This window comes from Podarcis tiliguerta (assembly GCF_965153285.1).
Source record: "Podarcis tiliguerta genome assembly, chromosome: 2".
NCBI lineage: Eukaryota > Metazoa > Chordata > Lepidosauria > Squamata > Lacertidae > Podarcis > Podarcis tiliguerta.
The window spans coordinates 60495289-60512815 of record NC_139535.1 but is presented as its reverse complement, the minus strand read 5'-3'; the positions used below and the strand labels follow the sequence as shown (position 1 = coordinate 60512815).

The 17527-nt window shown below is 41.4% G+C and overlaps 1 protein-coding gene across 2 annotated transcripts in view; it reads right to left on the bottom strand.

Annotated features, from left to right (window-relative positions):
- GLRA1 (glycine receptor alpha 1) overlaps nucleotides 1–17527 on the bottom strand; it is an 89252-nt gene that overhangs the window by 69986 nt on the left and 1739 nt on the right. The window lies entirely within an intron of this gene.

Below are 17527 nucleotides of genomic sequence, written 5' to 3'. Positions count from 1 at the left end.
ATTCAAGGCCACATTCCAGCCAGGCAAAACCATTTGCGGTGTGAAGCAGGCCAGTGAGGGGGATAGCTGTGGAAGAGTTTAGAGGCTTGTGTTTTCTACAGATCAGTTTCATTTGTTGTGAGACATTAGTGTTGCCTACGTTGTTAGGTTGGGAAGAAAAGAGAAGGGGGGAATAGTGAGTGGGGTTGGGTTGGGTGGCAATGCTTCTATTCTTCTACTTAGTGTATGTGTGGGGTTTTGTGTCAGCATCACTTGTGTGAGTTCTTTTACTATTCACTTGTATTTGCTTGGTGGTGAGAGAGGTTGAGGGTAGCCTAGGATGTGGTTGGTTGTCTTTGGTTGGCTGTAGTGAGATTTCTTTTTGTGTGTGAGTGGGGTATGTATGTGCGTGTTTTTTGAGAGACCCGTCAGGAGTAAGCATGGACCAATGGTATCAAATTGTATGGAAAACAGCCTAATTAGAAAAACTAACCAATAAACTGGAACTGACATGGGCAGTGCTTTTTTTATGGGGGTATGCATAAACGTTTTGTGAATCTAAGTTTGACCTCATTGAGGGGCAGTTTTTCAATATGAGTAGGAAAATGGGAATGCCCCTAAACATTTTTTTAAAGCAAAAAAACACTGGACACGGGGATAAATAGAAGAAGACGCCTTCATTCCGGTATGGTTCCCCTTTATCAAATACACAGTCCTAGCCCTGAGTTTATTTACACCTGGTACAGATAATGTTCACCCATGGTTTGTACCTAGACATGAAAGCAGGAGGGGAATCCCACTTGAAATCTGTTGACAAGTCCAATGTTTTCACTATGTGTTAATCTGTTATGCAGCCTTACTTGAAGCTCATTGTTTGAACAGCTTAACCTCATCAGTGGCTGAATTACAGCCGTGGGCAGAATGATGCCATTGCAGCTCAATGAGGGTGTAAATTCCAGGGCTCTTCAAACTGCAGTCGGTGCTCACTGGGTACATGAGAGAGCCTGCTGAGGTCTTTAGCTTTTAGAGTCTGACCACTTAGTTCCAGGTCACAAACTCTTTGGCCTTGAAGAGTCCTTAGTTCTGTCTGCAGTGACTCAGCCAAGATGGCCCCTTCTCCCCCATTATATGCTCCCACCCTTTTTATGGGAACCCCATGGAAGATGGTTATATTGTACATGCAAACAGAAAGCACGGGAGATGACAGGTGGTGTAAAATTGCCCTCGCATGGCGTGTCAGTCATTCGGAAGGCTCTTTCCAAATGGAAATCCTGAAAAAAGGAGAGGGAGGAAATAAATGCGCTTCAGACTGCAGCGAACTTTACGTGCCAGGGCCACATCCTCTCGCCCGCATCTCCTTGCTGCAAAAGCTTCTTCCAAACCTATAAAACAGCCCAATTAAACTGATTAAAACCAAGGAGAGCCACGGCAGGCTGAGATTGCGGTAGGACTCGGCTAAGCAAAAGGTGGCTCACTGTCGCAGAGCAAAAGGAGAACACGCAGCCTCGTAAGCAAAGCGAGCCGTCAATGAGCCAAAGCCCAACTGCAGAAACAACAAAAAGGGAGTGTGGCTCTTGATGAATCCCTTGTATGCAATTAATGACACCCTTTCTCAAACCATTTTGATGGGATCCAAACTACAGCAATATTAACTAGAAACTGTTTTCCTTTCTTGCACTTATCGCTCATTTGATTTATAAACATTTCTTTTCAAATGGTTAATATTTCAATTCAGGTTGGCCGTCCCTGTCCCTCCCCCCCCTTCTTTACATTTTGTTCTTCGCAAGTCGGTGCAAAGCAGCAAGTCTCATTATGGCTTGTCTACAGGCTTAATGACAGCTCTGGCTTTTTTATTATGTGCACAAGGAAAAAATGAACATTTTCCATCAAGCTTACTGTCCGTGACTTTGCAGAGGACCCTGGTTCCAAAGTCACAGAGGCAACTGGAAATGTCTGCCCTTGTACATGCCCATAATACTAGATGAGTTGATATATCTTAATGGCATTGCGCACTGTACGAGATGAACCACTCCTGCAATTCAAGGTATGGGGCAAGCAATTTGGTATGGTATGACATATGGCATTAAGTATAATCCTATCTCATTTTTTATTAAGCTGGCTGTGATCATGTCATGAGCCACATCTATCTATCTGTCCATCCATCTATCCATTTCCATATTATAACACAGTGGTTAAATGCCTGAACTATCAGTTCAATTTCACCACAGATGTGAAGTCACTTCACAACCTAAGTGAGTCTCATCCTCAGTCAACCCCCTGTAATATGAAGGGTCATAATGCTATCTTACCTTGCTGTGTTACTGTAAGGATTGCTGAGACAATATTTGTTATGTAGACCACTCTGAGCATTTAGGAAATGCACTGTATATGCACTTTTCATTCATAGGCCTAAGCAGAATTGGTGAGATGCTCATGTTTCTTTACCACAGAACAAACCCTGAGCCTGCAAAAGATGTATACACATGCCTTATTTTTTTATCTCACTCTAGGCAGTGCTGCAAACTTAAACACATTGAAATCAATGGGACTTAGACTTATGTTTAAGATTTAGATGTGAAGGGCTCATCATAAGGGCATCTCCTACACCTGGAGGATCAGAGCTGTAAGAATACAATGAATGTATAATTCAGTCAGTGTCTCATTTGCAGTCAAGAAAGAATGAAAGCCATAACTACAGCCTCTTGAAACCATTGGGAGCATATTCATTTACTGCAGCATAGCTTGGATACGTCCCTTGATTTCCCTATTACTTATTTGATGCTATTCTATCTATATCACTTCATCTTAATAACATTTGTATTTGCATGGATGTGGCACACAGGAGCAGTTTGCTGTAAATGTTTGGCGGTCTCCATGCATGGACTCTTATCATTTGTCAAAGTTGGATATGAGATTGCAGCTGTGGTTTTCTATAAGCAGCAGTGGATTTTATCTATCTCTTCCTATATATTTCTTGACTGAAGATGCAACGCCTAGCATATATAGAATCTGTTGTTGCCTTTGATTTCATGAAATTGCACAGCAAACTTTTTTAAAAAGAACACCCTGATAACCGATTCAGTCCATCACAAATCACACGCACCGTAATGTTTTTGCAACAATAAAAATATTTTTAAAAACAGAAATGCAAAATAAACAAGGTGATAATACACTAAAAGAACTATCAGTGTTCAAATGTGAAAACTCATTTCACACAGAAGTCCTTATCAGGAAGTAATCTGATGAAGCGGTTTGTGGAACTTAAAAGTTTCACATTCCTATATCCTTAGAAATTAGTCCAGCAAAAGTTCTAACTTTGTCTATTTGCATTTCTTATCTTTAGGCTCGGAACTGCAATTATAGCACAGTGATCCTATAGCACTCTTCCCTAACCTGACACCCTCCAGATTTTTTCAAGTCAACCCCAACCAGCATGGCCGTTGTGATGGTGCAGTTGACTGAGGCTTATGGAAGTCATTGCAGAAAACATCTAGAGGCCACCTTGTTGGCAAAGGTCATTCTATAGCTAAGGGATGGCCTATGGATGAATTCACATATGAATGTTCATTGGTCAGTCACTGCAGTGTTGAGCGATTCCTTGCATACGAGTGACAGCTAACATCAAATGAAACACCATAGACAAACTTCACATCGTTTCATAGCCAGTGAAAGGCCTCCTCTTCAGCTGATGGTCATTAAGTGATGCCATCAGGTGATGAGATGCCAACTGATCCCTATGCATGTGTGAATCCATCCTAAACACAAGAAGTGCAATCCAGAACAGTAAACTTAGTGGGAATGTTGCCATTTATTCCAGTTGGGCATGCTTTGCCTGGATAATGGGAGCTGTGGACTGGTGTTCCTGGGCAGCTGCCATGCCCCCAGCCATCCATAGACACCTGCCCTGTCTTCCCCCTTTGAATTTTTCCCCCAGCCAGCAGTACTGGTAGCTGGGTCAAACCACCATTTAAATCCTTCACAATGTGGGAAGTCATCCAGAAATGTTTAATTTGGAATTGTTTAATTGGCTCTTTTGATTGTATTGTGATATGGCATTGTATTGATGTGGCCTCCATTGGATGTTTATTAATGAAAAATTAATAATAATTAATAATATAAAAATCCCTCACAATGGCACAAACATAGCATTGCAACAGGGCATGGTGAAGAATTAAACTGACAGCTAGACCCAGGCACCCAGGACTGTCCAGAGCAATGCTGATGCTGCTTCTGCCTGGCACTGTCACCAGGTAAAGTCACCAGAGCCTCCCAAGAGGAAACACTTTGTCTAAGTGCCACCTGAAACTGGAACCAGCCATACCAGAGGGAACAGAGATCACGTGAACATAAACCAATGAGGTTTATTTCCAAGTATGTTTGCAATGTGAAACATACTTACTTAGAAGTCAGCCCAACTGCAATTAATGAGACTACCTTTCAAACAACAACAACAAACAGCAGCAACAAGGTATTTAGATTTATAGACTACTTTTCAGGCAACATACCTCTACAACAATAGTTAAAATGTTCTGAACAAATTAAAAGCACACAACACAGTTACAATCCACATCGAACAATCCACAGCATCTAGTACAAATAAAAATACCGAAATGCAGAGTACAGAGGAGAAGAAATCCAACCAAAGATGAGTTTTTAACTGGCAGTGAAAGCTCACAGATCTTATCTGGAAGGAAATTAAGTTCCATAGTTGGGTGGTCTGTATCAAAAATGCCTTTTTTTGGATTGCAACACACCAAATTCCAAGCAAATGTGGCACAATCATCCCCAACAGATCTCACCTTCTTCAGTCTCATTCCTGATAAAGGTCATCCAGTAAGGTGACCAAGGCTGATTTGGACCTGAACCCTGGTATACCCTGGTATACCCTTCAAGAGTATCTGAAGCTGAATGGCAACTACTGTGTCAGGAAGAAGATATTAGTGACTGGGTGGTAGTTGTTCACTGTCTCTGGATCAAGGATGGTTTTTTTTAAGGAGAGGACACAGCCCCACCAGTGTGAGCCAGTGTTGTGTAGTGGTTAAGAGCGGTAGTCTCGTAATCTGGGGAACCGTGTTCGCGTCTCCGCTCCTCCACATGCAGCTGCTGGGTGACCTTGGGCCAGTCACACTTCTCTGAAGTCTCTCAGCTCCACTCACCTCACAGAGTGTTTGTTGTGGGGGAGGAAGGGAAAGGAGAATGTTAGCCGCTTTGAGACTCCTGAAGGGGAGTGAAAGGCGGGATATCAAATCCAAACTCTTCTTCTTCTTCTACCTCTTTCAAGGCATCAAGCACCCTGCCCTTCTGATACATTCACCACAAATTGAGCTCACCTGGTCAAGTCCCCTGGCTTGCTTGAACTAGCCATGGCAGACATGGTGTCATGAACTGGCAGGACAATGGGGAGGGGGAAGGAGAAGAGGATCACAGTGAGGGGTGTATGCACGACTGAGACACACAGGGGCAAGCTGGGGATGGGGAAGGAGAGGTTGGTGTAGGAAGTACTCACGGGATGATGGGGGATGACAAGGAGATGGGGGCCAGTGCAGCAGGACCCATCACCAGAGGGGACCTTGTCTCCACGAACAAGGCAGGCTTTGGGGCATAGGGAGAAGCAAGCAGGGCACTCCAGGAGGCTGAAGCAGGCAAGGCCCCACAGCCCAACTCTCTAGCTGGCCAGCTGGGGCTCGCTAGCCCTGGGAGAAGGTGTGTGATTCCTCAGCTGGAATAGGCTTGGAGCACATGCCTCATCAACCCCAGATGTTGCAATCAGCATGCAAGGTATAAAAGGGCAACAGAGCTGAGGTGCTCTGTCTGCTCAACTGCCCATGTGGACCTTGACTTGGATGCTCCTCGATTGCCATGGGGCTGGGCTTTGGGTTTGACTCGGGACTGTATCCTGACTGCTGGACTTGGCTACTTGGACTGACCCTGAACCTTGTTTCCTGACCTTCAGATTTGGACTTTGCTTGTGTGGATGGACCCTTGGACTTTGAACGTGGCATACTGACTTGCTGCCAGGTAGGACAGGGGTTCAGGACACATTGGTCAAGGAGGCATATAGTAGACCACACCATCTCAAGCGTTTTGTCCACACTCTTGGGCCTCAAAGGCTAATCACACAAAACTGGTCCTGATGGTGGACTGGACACCTCATTTGGACTTGCTTCAACCATGAAGTCAGCATAGACATAAGCTTCTTTATCCCCAAAGTGCCATACCATACAAGCTTGCCACAGCAAGCATCTGTGGGTTCCAACACCCTACAGCTCTGCCAGATGACTACTTGAGGAGGCAATGGAGGCAGTAAATAACACCTTCTTCCCTGTCCTTGCCACCACATTAATGAGATAGATAGGATCTAGTACATAATAACTACACAATGAGATCTCCACAGTCTGCGCTGCAGCTGTCATCTGACTTGCTTCTTTGCCCAAATTTCACCTAAAAACCAGCGTTGGAAAGGTTCCTCTGAAACAATCATGAAAATTATCCTCTTCATTTTGCCATTCCATATCAAGTTCAGGGCATCGATATGATCACCAGCACTGCCACCTAGTAACTTCCGCAGGGTTTGCAAGAATCCATTGGATTCCAGAAGTCTCTGGGGTGGATCATCTTTATTGGGCCCTCCACCCCTGCAGGGGAGTAGCAGCCACCAGTCTGTATTACACCAGACAATGGTTTGACCAAGACAACCTTAAAAAGGTAAAGGTAAAGGTAAAGGGACCCCTGACAGTTAAGTCCAGTTGCGAACGACTCTGGGATTGCGGCACTCATCTTGCTTTACAGGCCAAGGGAGCTGGTGTTTGTCCACAGACAGTTTTTCCGGGTCATGTGGCCAGCATGACTAAGCTGCTTCTGGCGCAGTGGAACACTGACACCAGAGCAGCACACGGAAATGTAATTTACCTTCCCCCCCCCAGAGCAGTACCTATTAATCTACTTGCACTTTTGGCGTGCTTTTGAACTGCTAGGTTGGCAGGAGCTGGGACTGAGCAATGGGAGCTCACCCCGTCACAGGGATTTGAACCGCCGACCTTTTGATAAGCAAGCCCAAGGCCACCTGCTTTCTTTGACCAAGACAACCTTAACCCCCCTCAAATTCAGAGCCCCGCTTTCTGCCCTAGTGCAAAGAGCACTAGCAAACTAAAGAACATTCTCTGCAGTATGTGACATATTGAGAGACATATTTCCATGGCAGCCATGCAGCCCTGAACTGGTCCTATCAAGGCAGCCCTGTAATCCTGGTACCAGGATGTATATTTTTAAATAACTAAATAGTAATGATCAAAGTACAATTATGGATTCCCTACAAATAATAACAACAGCTGTTTATCAAACTACTTGAAATAACATATCTGTTAAATAAAGCAAATTTACCAGTCCCCCCCCCCCCCCAGAATGTCTTGCAGGATTGGGTTCAATGCTCGTCATACTCAGATTAGACCCACAGAAAATAATAGACATTACAAACGTAGGTCCAGTAATGTCAACGGGTCTACTCTGAGTAGAACTAAAGTGGAGAATAATGTGTAGACATTTGACTATTCTAGACCCTTATAAACACATAATGCATCAATGTAACCTTTCCATTCTGAGAAGAATTTATAGGTAAATGTGGTCTGTGCAGTGATTTCCCTTCCCTTGTAATTCCTTTGTCAACACTGATGTCTGCGATTTTTTTTTTTTTTAAATATAGTGCTTACAGGCCCTAAGAGACAGCAATGACTTTTTAGCTGCACACAACAGTGGCACTCCTTTAGAAGACTGTTTTGTTTACTGACAAAAGGCGTTATGTCAGAACTCGGAAATCCACATAAATGTGGAAGAGTGAGATGAATTAGTCTCAGGCTGCATACACACAACATTTCATTCTAGAATCAATGGAGTGAGTACTTGTTATTGTTTTTGCATAGTCCACACACAACTGAGATCTGCTGCATATTGTTTGCCCCTGAAAAGTGCTTCTTGAGAAAATAAATTCCAAAAATAAAAGCTTATTGCAGGTTGATTCTGCATTACCCTGCAGTTTGTCTGTCCTAGCAATGGAGGAGGGGGTCTCTCCACACCTGCCCAATGGGGCTGTGGGTGGGCACATACCAAGCTTGCAATTATCACTTCTTTTTCATTTACCCGGGGCATGTGCAAACATGGATAATGTAATCAAGGGGTGGGCTTTCAAATGCTTATCAAGTAATCACACTGAACCTTGTGGACAGCAAGATCTTGGAATCAATCTAGATTGAAAGTACTGTGTTAAGGATGAATATGAATGATTCCAGATTGATAAAAGCTATATTTTTGTGCAACAAACTGGTTAGTATGTACATAGCCTCAGTCTCGCCCTTCATTTGTGCCACTGACTGCTGCTGAAAAATATGAATCCCACTCATTTTAAAATCCATATTGGCACAATATCTTTATTCGGCCAACTCAAATGTCCCAAAATAGTGTGCAAGCTTTCCGATTCTCATAAATCTGGCGTGATGAAGCTAGCACACCATTTTGTGACTTTTGGGTTGACCTAATGAAAATATTGGCCTGGAAAGTTTCTTATGGGCCAGCATGGCTTTTTACGTTTTTGACTGATTTTGAAGGTGACTGTGATAGATGGAGCAGAATGAAAGGGGCTGGTGCAGTTTATTTCCAGATAGAGCCTTATGAGATTGGAGAGCAGGTGGTGGGTGGAAAAATGAGCCATACTTTACTTTCTTGGCCAACATGATTCATAATGAGTCCGTCATTTTCTTCTATTGGGGTTTGTTTTGTATGTGAATATGCACTATTTCCAAATCCCTCCATTTTTAGAATCCCGAGAGGCCGAGAGACTTTTGTGACCTTAATTCTACTTGACAGTCCTTAAAAGAAGGCTCTGCTTCTACAAGATGGAGAAGCATTGTGTTTCCCTTCGATACCTCGCTACTCCACGAATAAATTCTTTGCTTGGAAACCCACTCAGCATTTGTTCAATAACAACAACAATAAAAAAATGTGTGAGCGTTCTGGGGTATAAGAGGCAGCACTTTAATATCTGTTTTCACATATCTGATTTCCACATCCAATTTTAAACTTCTGGCAAAATGCGATAAACTGTGGACAGGAAAACAGGCTCCTGAGCGGAGAGTTTGTATCTACCCTGTCAAGCAACAGACCATCAGATGTGATGTCCAGCTTTAGGGAGCTTTACTGCGAAGGGGGTTGGCCAGCCCCAAGTTTGAATTCAGAGAGTATGATCCTGAACCTTTCCCTTTAGAATGTTTGATCTTTGAAAATGAATTTTAATATATTTCAAGATGGAACCAGCTTCCTCTTGTGTCCGTCCTCCACCTCTCCTTTTTCTGCTTGGAGGCATTAAATGAACTGTGTTGGTTTTTAACAGAACTAGAGGCTTTCTCTCTCCTCAAACCCACTAGGACATTAATAAGAAAAATGATGGGATGCCTGGCTTGTGTGGGAGGCAGCAGCAGGAATTTCCCCTTAAAATGCTGCTCTCACCCTGCTGAATGGCCCTGAGTTACATATATTCATACTCCCATTGATTTTCTTCTTTTTTTCTGGGGGGTGGGTGGGTGGACATTGCTGCGATTGCACAGCTTCCTTTGAAATGTGTGCTGCTAATGAAAACAAACATGGAAGGGAGTTCGTCTTGGGAGTCATCTGTTGGTGTATCTTGGGCTGCCGCCGCCGGCTTGCATCTGAAGACGATGTGCAATGATTGATGGCACTGCAAGAACTGCTGTACCATGCATGCACTGCTTTTCGTTTCGGCAAACCCTTTCTAACCATTTCTCCTTTTCCTTAGAAGAAAAGAAGGCCGAAACACCTCAGCTTTCTGAAGGCCGTTCGGCAAATTTAGCATTTTCCTTTTTCCTTTTTTTTAAAGATCTCTGTGGAACGGGATATGAGAGTGAATCTGTCAGTCAAGATTTCTTATGGTTTATTTTGTACTGATGCAACAGAGACACATTTGTTTGCTGTCAACGCAACATATTTACATGATGCAATGCGTTAGCTAAATAAGTGGCTTACACAGTGCAAGATATCGCATGAATAATTGTCTATATATAATGCATTTTGTTCTGAAGAGCACATCCTCTCCTTTTTCTCTCTCTCCCTATCTTTCTCTCAGTCATCTCCCTCTTGAAGACTATTGTGTGGTGGTTTCGGAAGGGGAGATGTCCAGCATATTGGAACTTAGTCATTACGCTCTCTAATTATCTGAAAGTTTGGCAATATTAGGATTGTGATTTGGTCAACAACATTCTGTGTAGTTTGGCATATATTGCCTTTAGCTGCTTTTGCTAGCAGACTGCCAATGGCGAATCATTTGCCAGTGAAGTATCTTACTTATTGCTGGTATTTTCTGGTGGGATACTTATTTAACTTATAAGAATTTATTTAACAATATATATATATATATATATATATATATATATATATATATATATATACTGCACAATTGTAGATGGAATGTCTAAACAGTTAAGAGACAGAGATAAAAACAGGAATTTGAAAATTCAAAAGAATAATTAAAATCTTCAATAAGCTAAAACCAGACCAAAAACACATGTTCACTTCTGCTATTTATTTATCAAAATTTAATGAGGCCTAGTTAAGACAGACATGTCTGCTTTAGGGAAAGGGTTGATATTAAAGAACACTGGATTAGGCCCCATGGCCTATGATTCCATGAATGCAAACTATTTGATTCCATTCAGGTCTGTAGCTTTCTCATTTTCTAAGATGTAAACAGTCACGTCTTCGGCAATGAGAGTCAATGCCTGTCACTTTACATGTCTGAAAATAGTGACCTGTGAATTTTCAGTAATTTGTTGATCTCAGCCTACGTAAAATCTGTGTACATCCATGTGCTTTGTACCTGTCAGTTATCAATTATAGAGATAATCATGGATATTTTATGGAGAGGCATCACAGATATTTTATGGACAGAAGGAAGCATGAGAGTTAATAAGCCATTGAAATGTGCTCAGTCATGAGACACTTTACTATGTACTTTTTCCAGTGTCCCCCCCAGCAAGTTTTTAATATTATTATTATTTATTTATTTATTTATTTATTTATTTATTTATACATACCCCACCCATCTGGCTGTTTTCCCCAGGCACTCTGGGCGACTTTCAATAAAATATTAAAAATACAATAAAACACCAGACATTAAAAACTTCCTTAAACAGGGCTCCCCACCCCCTGCAGTGGTTGGTTACTTATTTGTACAAATGTAGCCTCACATTTAACTGGGTCTCAGAAAACATACGGTAATCAAACATTATCTCTTCAGCTAGGCATCTTGCCTTTTTGTAAGTTCTCACCCTGTGATTTCCCCCCTCCCCCCTTATGCATAGGTTATCAATTATTTCACCAGGTTTTCTAATGCTGATTTATCCAGATTCTTTGGGGCATTTTTTAATCACAGCCAGTATATGAAATCATTCAAAATCCCCCCCTCTGTTTGTGTGTGTGAGAGAGAGGGTGAGAGGGTAAGAGGGTGGAGGAAAATGAATGACTTAGATTGTAGTCCTGAGCATCCTTGCTTGCAAGTAAGTTCCACAGAAAGCAATGGAACCCATTTCCAAGCAAACGCGTTTGGAATTCTGTTACAAGCTTTGAAAAGATGATCCCATTAAACACAACACTCAAGGTGACAAATGGAAATAACTTTCCCATTGCCACAGTGCCAGTGAAAGTACAAAGGACAGTAAGAGCAGGAAGTCAGCTTGTAAAGACAACTAATCAGAATAACAGTGCATTAAAAGTAAGGGGGGACGATGACGATGATTTAGGGAACTTTTCCTCGCAGCACAATCCTTTGGGAAACAACCATAGATCAGTGGTAACATCTGTCTTGCATCCAGAAGGTTCCAAGTTGAACCTCCAGCATCTCCACATAGGGCTTGGAGTCAGCCCGGTCTGAATTCCTGGAGAGCTGTTGCCAGCCTGTGCAGATAATATTGAGCCTAGAGGGGCCAACCGGTTGGTCTTGATATAAGGTGCCCTCCCTGTGGAATGCCCTCCCTTAAGATGTCAAGGAGATAAAGAATTACAAACTTTTAGAAGACATCTGAAGGCAGCCCTGTATTGGGAGGTTTTTAATGCTTTATTTTTTAATTATGCTTTTAAACATGCTGTAAGCCGCCCAGAGTGGCTGAGGAAACCCAGCCAGATGGATGGGGTTATTATTATTAATTGATTGATTGATTGATTGATTGATTAGGGCAGATTCCTATGTTGCTAACCATGCTTATGCAGAAGGAAGGCCCATTGCCTAACAAGTGCAGTTACGGCTGTAGCTTTAGTACCAGATGTAAACAGGCTAGAAAACTGGTCTTCACTGGTCCTTTAAAGCACCTAGATTTGGAGAAATGAAACAGTTCCATTCTGACATAAAGGAATCCTAATTCGAAATTAACATTTACTCATATTCTGATCTCTCTGATTCTCAAATCACTTGGCGGCAGGTAAAAAAATAATGATCCTTCCGTTGTATTAGCCCACACCTTGCAGTTCATTTTTATAAGGAGGCTTTGTGTATTTGCTCTGAAATGTCTGTGTATACTAGCATGGTATGGATGGACAGAAAGGTGGCAGAAAGGTAGAGAACTTTCTACTGCTTTAATTTATTCCATTAGTGGACATTGACAAACGTCCACATTCTGATGCTGGGAATGTTAATCTTTCTTGACCAAATCTCACGAGGATAGGGGGGTCATCCTATAAAGCTATCTGTCCAAGCCTTTTGCAGGGACTTGTGGCTGCTGCAGTGCTCTGCCTCTTCCAAATGCTTTCATTACAGAGTTGAGTCATTTTGTGGAGAGAGCAACAAATCCTCCTGCCTCTAGTACTACATTGCTCAGATTGAATAGATGTCTGCAAATGAATGTGAAAGCTACTTTCCTCTTATCCTTTGACTCTTCCGACAACGCAGGCTGTTGAGGGGTTTGTCCTGGGCATTGGACTAACAAAGGGACAACCAAGGACAATTCTGAACCTTTACTTTACCACTCTTAATCCCAAAGGAAATGCTTGAGATTGCAAAAGACCAATATGGCTACTATTGCCAACCATGGAAAATACTTCGTCCACAACGTAAACGTTTTTCCAGGTTTCTTTTGATGCCATGTGGATGACTGCATAGTACCAGACTTAACATCTGTCTTGGAAGACAAATATGATTGGTAATAGTTTTTAAAGTTTTCAGTAAAGTTTGTAAAAAAGAAAAAAGAAAAGAAAAGAAAAAAGACATTTTTTTTTTTTTAAAGGAGCATGGGATGTGGCCTGTTTGTCCAGAATTGTCTACTCCAACTGGCAGCAGATTTCTGAGGTTTCGGACAGAGAGCTTCCCCATAACATGCTACATGATTCTATAAACTGGAAATGTCAGGGGTGGAACCTGAGACGTTCTACATGCAAAACATGTGCTTTGCCACAGAGCTAAGACCCTCTTTTTTATGACCACCACCATCTGCCCTGAGTCAAGATTAAGAACAAGTTGATGACCCCGGTGCTCTAGTACAGGGGTCTGCAACCTTTTCCAGTTGTGACCCAGTCCACCGTCCCTCAGACCATGGGGTGGGCTGGACTATATTTTTTTGGGGGGGTGAACACATTCTTATGCCCTACAAATAAGCCAGAGATGCATTTTAAACAAAAGCACACATTCTACTCATGTAAAAACACACTGATTCCTGGGCCAGATTGAGAAGGTGATTGGGCCGCATCTGGCCCACGGGCCTTAGGTTGCCTACCCCTGCTCTAGCAGGAGCAAGTGTGGTGAGAATTACAGAAGTTTGGACAGCAGCTCAGTGCAGGGTTTGAAAGCTCTCCAGAGATATTGGGATGGTGGCTTTTGGAAGGAAATTATGGTAGCCTACATAGGCTTTTGGACTGAGCTAACTGACTAGTTTTTATATCTTACAGGAACCTAAGACGGATTAAAAAAAAGAAGATCAAATTGGCCACATTAGTTTTTCTGTGCTGCATTGTGAGAAAATCAGCCAGGGACATAGTTAGTGTCAGACCCCAAATCTCCTCATCCTCTTTTAAAACTGATTTTTTAATATATGTACTGTGCTTATAGAGTGGTTTGGTTTGGCTGGAGACCCCAGCCAATTCCTATCTTAAATTTGCCCAGAGGTACCCTATGCATTTATCCAAATATCTGCCATTACCCTGCTTCCCAGATCTATTAAGCACCTAGTAACACCCCTATATTAAGCCAACTTGGGAGAAACCTGTTCCTATCAATCTTCTGCAGGACTTTATAGATTCCCTTATCATTTAAAAATTGTCAAAGGGATTCTCAGAAATCCTGTCGCCTAATTGAGACAGAAGAAGCAAACAGAGAGAGAGATCAAGAGCTCTTGTTAACTCAAGTGTGGAAGAGAAGTGTTAGCGTCGTTCTATTATGTACTCTATAGAAATTACATGTTTAAAATTATTTTTTCTTTAATATTGTGATGAATACTTCAAATGTGAATTTTAAAAAAGATATAACATAAAAGACAAACATGGGATTAAATTATGGACTGTACATAATAGAAGAGAAGTCAATAATAAAAATAATAAAAATAATAATAAAAAAAAATTAGGGGTTTAAGCTCTTTTAGGCAAAGACTAGGTTAGAGCAGAAATATAATAATTCCCCCTATCCCTTAGTGTGTACAAAGCATTCCTTTAAGCAACAACAATGGGGGCATGGTATTAGACACATGGTCCTGGAAACCTCTCTTGCTGTCTTACTTACAAATTCCACTGCAATGTTATCCAGCACTGCAGAGGTACAATGAAAAGACTGGCTATCTGGAATCTCGGCTGCATTTTTATGTCCCAAGGGCAAGAGTAATGCTTTTTCTTTTCTCTATTTTTTTTTAAAAAAGTTTATTTCTAGCGAGATTCCGAAAAAGCAGATCACTATACTCTTGTGTTAAATAGAAATGGAAATTAACTTGTTAATATGGCAGCCTCTCATCTGTTAGAACTGTGTTTGCAATGGAAATCAACAAGATGCAGGAAAATGATAGCTAAAGTAGTTAAGTGTATCCAACAGGTTCTTTGAACAGCCAGGAAGTTGCAGTTTACCAACCAATACTATTCTAAGTGCAAACTCATCACTACAGGAAAGGCCTAATCTATGTATAACAGGTTCTGTGAATCTGAGGGACTGCTTTTTGGTGCAACGTAGCCTCAGATACTACTTTCTCTTGGAAGTCCAAACCAACCAACCAACCAACCAACCAACCTTCCTACTAACTTCAGGGAAAGTTGCTTCTAATTTATTTCAGAACAAAAGAGCTAAGAATCAAACTTAGTCCTATTTAATGAACTTTAAAGACCCATCTTCCTCAATGCACAACCCAAATTATGTCTGTGATATGACCAGTCACTTTAAAATATGGATTGGGTATTCATTGCTTAGACAGATCATTTATGGACTTATTTTAGACAGTGACAATACAAATGAGACTGAATGAAAATATCACTTTTTTAAAATTACTGTATATATTTGTAAGCTCACATTTATCTTGGTCTGAGTATATTAGGAGCACCTTGTATGGACAACCAGGATCAGTGATTGTATCTGTTAGGCAGGTAGGCATTTAGATGTATCACTCTTTGTATTAATTAGCAGCAAAGTTTTGCACTTTGCACTGAGGATACTATAAAAGAGAGCACTTGTGCTCTAACAATACTTCGTAGAGTTCTGTCTATAACCCTACAATTCTATGATTTTTCAAACATAAATGCCATTTTTCCATTCCCTTTTAGCCTCAGCCTAGCTGTGTATTGAAACTGTTGCAGCCTGCAAAGGCTTGCTCAGATACAAGGATATTGATGTCCAAACTTCTTCCATAAAAGGCCCGTTTGAATCAAATTCTTTCAAAAATACTCTGAGCGTAACAGAGGCAAATATTATATTGGCAGTATCATAATGTTTGCAATCACATACCAGATGCTATTTGTCCCTACAGATTTGGAAGGTTTTAATGGCTTACAGAAGGCCTTATGTTTCAACAGAAGCTTAGCTTTCATCTCTCATGTAATTGCTGTATATGCTTTCCCCTCCCTTTTTTATTTTCATATTGCAGACTATGTGTTGACGCAGTATGGGCTCTTACTTCAATCCTAAACTACTTGGGTTTGACAGGTCGGTGGGGAGAGAAGGCATACAATGCTATCTAATGCACTGCACATTTCTGTTCTATCATGGGTTATTGGATTACTAGGTTGTTGCATTTTTAACATCACATATCACTCTGCAGGTATAATTGGTTTTTATTAACTTTCCAAATAGCCCTTAATCCACTACACTAAACTCTCAAATGATTGGGTGGAAGGTACAAAAGACAGGAAGAAACTCTTTTCTACAGACACTGTTGCTTTTGGGAATATTTGCAGATGTCAGGTTAAGCTTGCTCCAAGTTCCTTAGACCCAGAAGGGTAGTTGTGGCAAATATCTAAAAACTCCAGCGTAAAGCTGTGTAACATCAGCTGCAATCCTGCACCTTCTTACCTGGGAGTAAGCTCCATTGAACTCAGTAGGGCTGAGTTTGCATTACAGGATTGTGCTGATACAGTCATTATGAAGTTTCTTTTCCACAACATGCCTGTGAGGTAGTTGAACATGGCATGGGCAGGACCTAAAATTCTCAAGGAATAGGAGTCTGAAGGCATATGTTTCATATAAAACATGACTTACTCAAAGTGCATGCATTCTAAACTGGAACAAGATGGAAGCATAGGAATATTTAACTATACATATCCCCTGCTTTTGATTAGTCCTCGGAATGGAGGAACGATCTTTGTTTTCCATCTATTACAGGCCCTGCTATAACTTTAGGTGAAAAGCTTTCTTCTTTCTTTTAGGAGGCTTTGCTGACATTCTAAACTGTTTAGGCACGTAATGTTCATCTCTCTTCTTAAATATTGTGCTCTCTCTCTCTCTCATTTGTTTTGCATTCCAGTGTAACCTCTTCACTGTCCTGCATAGAGATTAGCTTACCACACTCCACGAGGAGATCTACATTTAAGACATTTTCAGTTCAGGGTGAAAGCATATGACACATTTCTGCTGAATTAAGGTTGCAATCCAGATAGGCAGTATAAGTCCCACTGAAGTCTATGGCATGCAGGGTTGCATATGCTTTCATTCAGCACTGCATGTGTATGCTTTGTAAATGCAGATTTCCTGTATTATATGACCTCTGGAAGGGCAAATATGTTTCGTACTGGAGGTCTTATTTATTTTATTTTGATTAATTGGAAGACTGAAAAGGCTTCCAACACTGACCTCCTTAGAACAAAGCCACTTAATTCTCAACATCTAAGAGATTATAATAGTGCGTCTGTAGAAAGAAAGAAAGAAGCATTGCTTTGGCAATGTGTCTATATATAAAATGTATCGATATCTATCTATCATTAATTAAGCTTTCTCTGTCAAAACATCTTTGCTCTACTAAAACGCATGGAGGATGAAGTGGTTCAGTCATGCAACTCAAATGGAGTGTAATACTTCTGAATCCTGCAGGTTGTG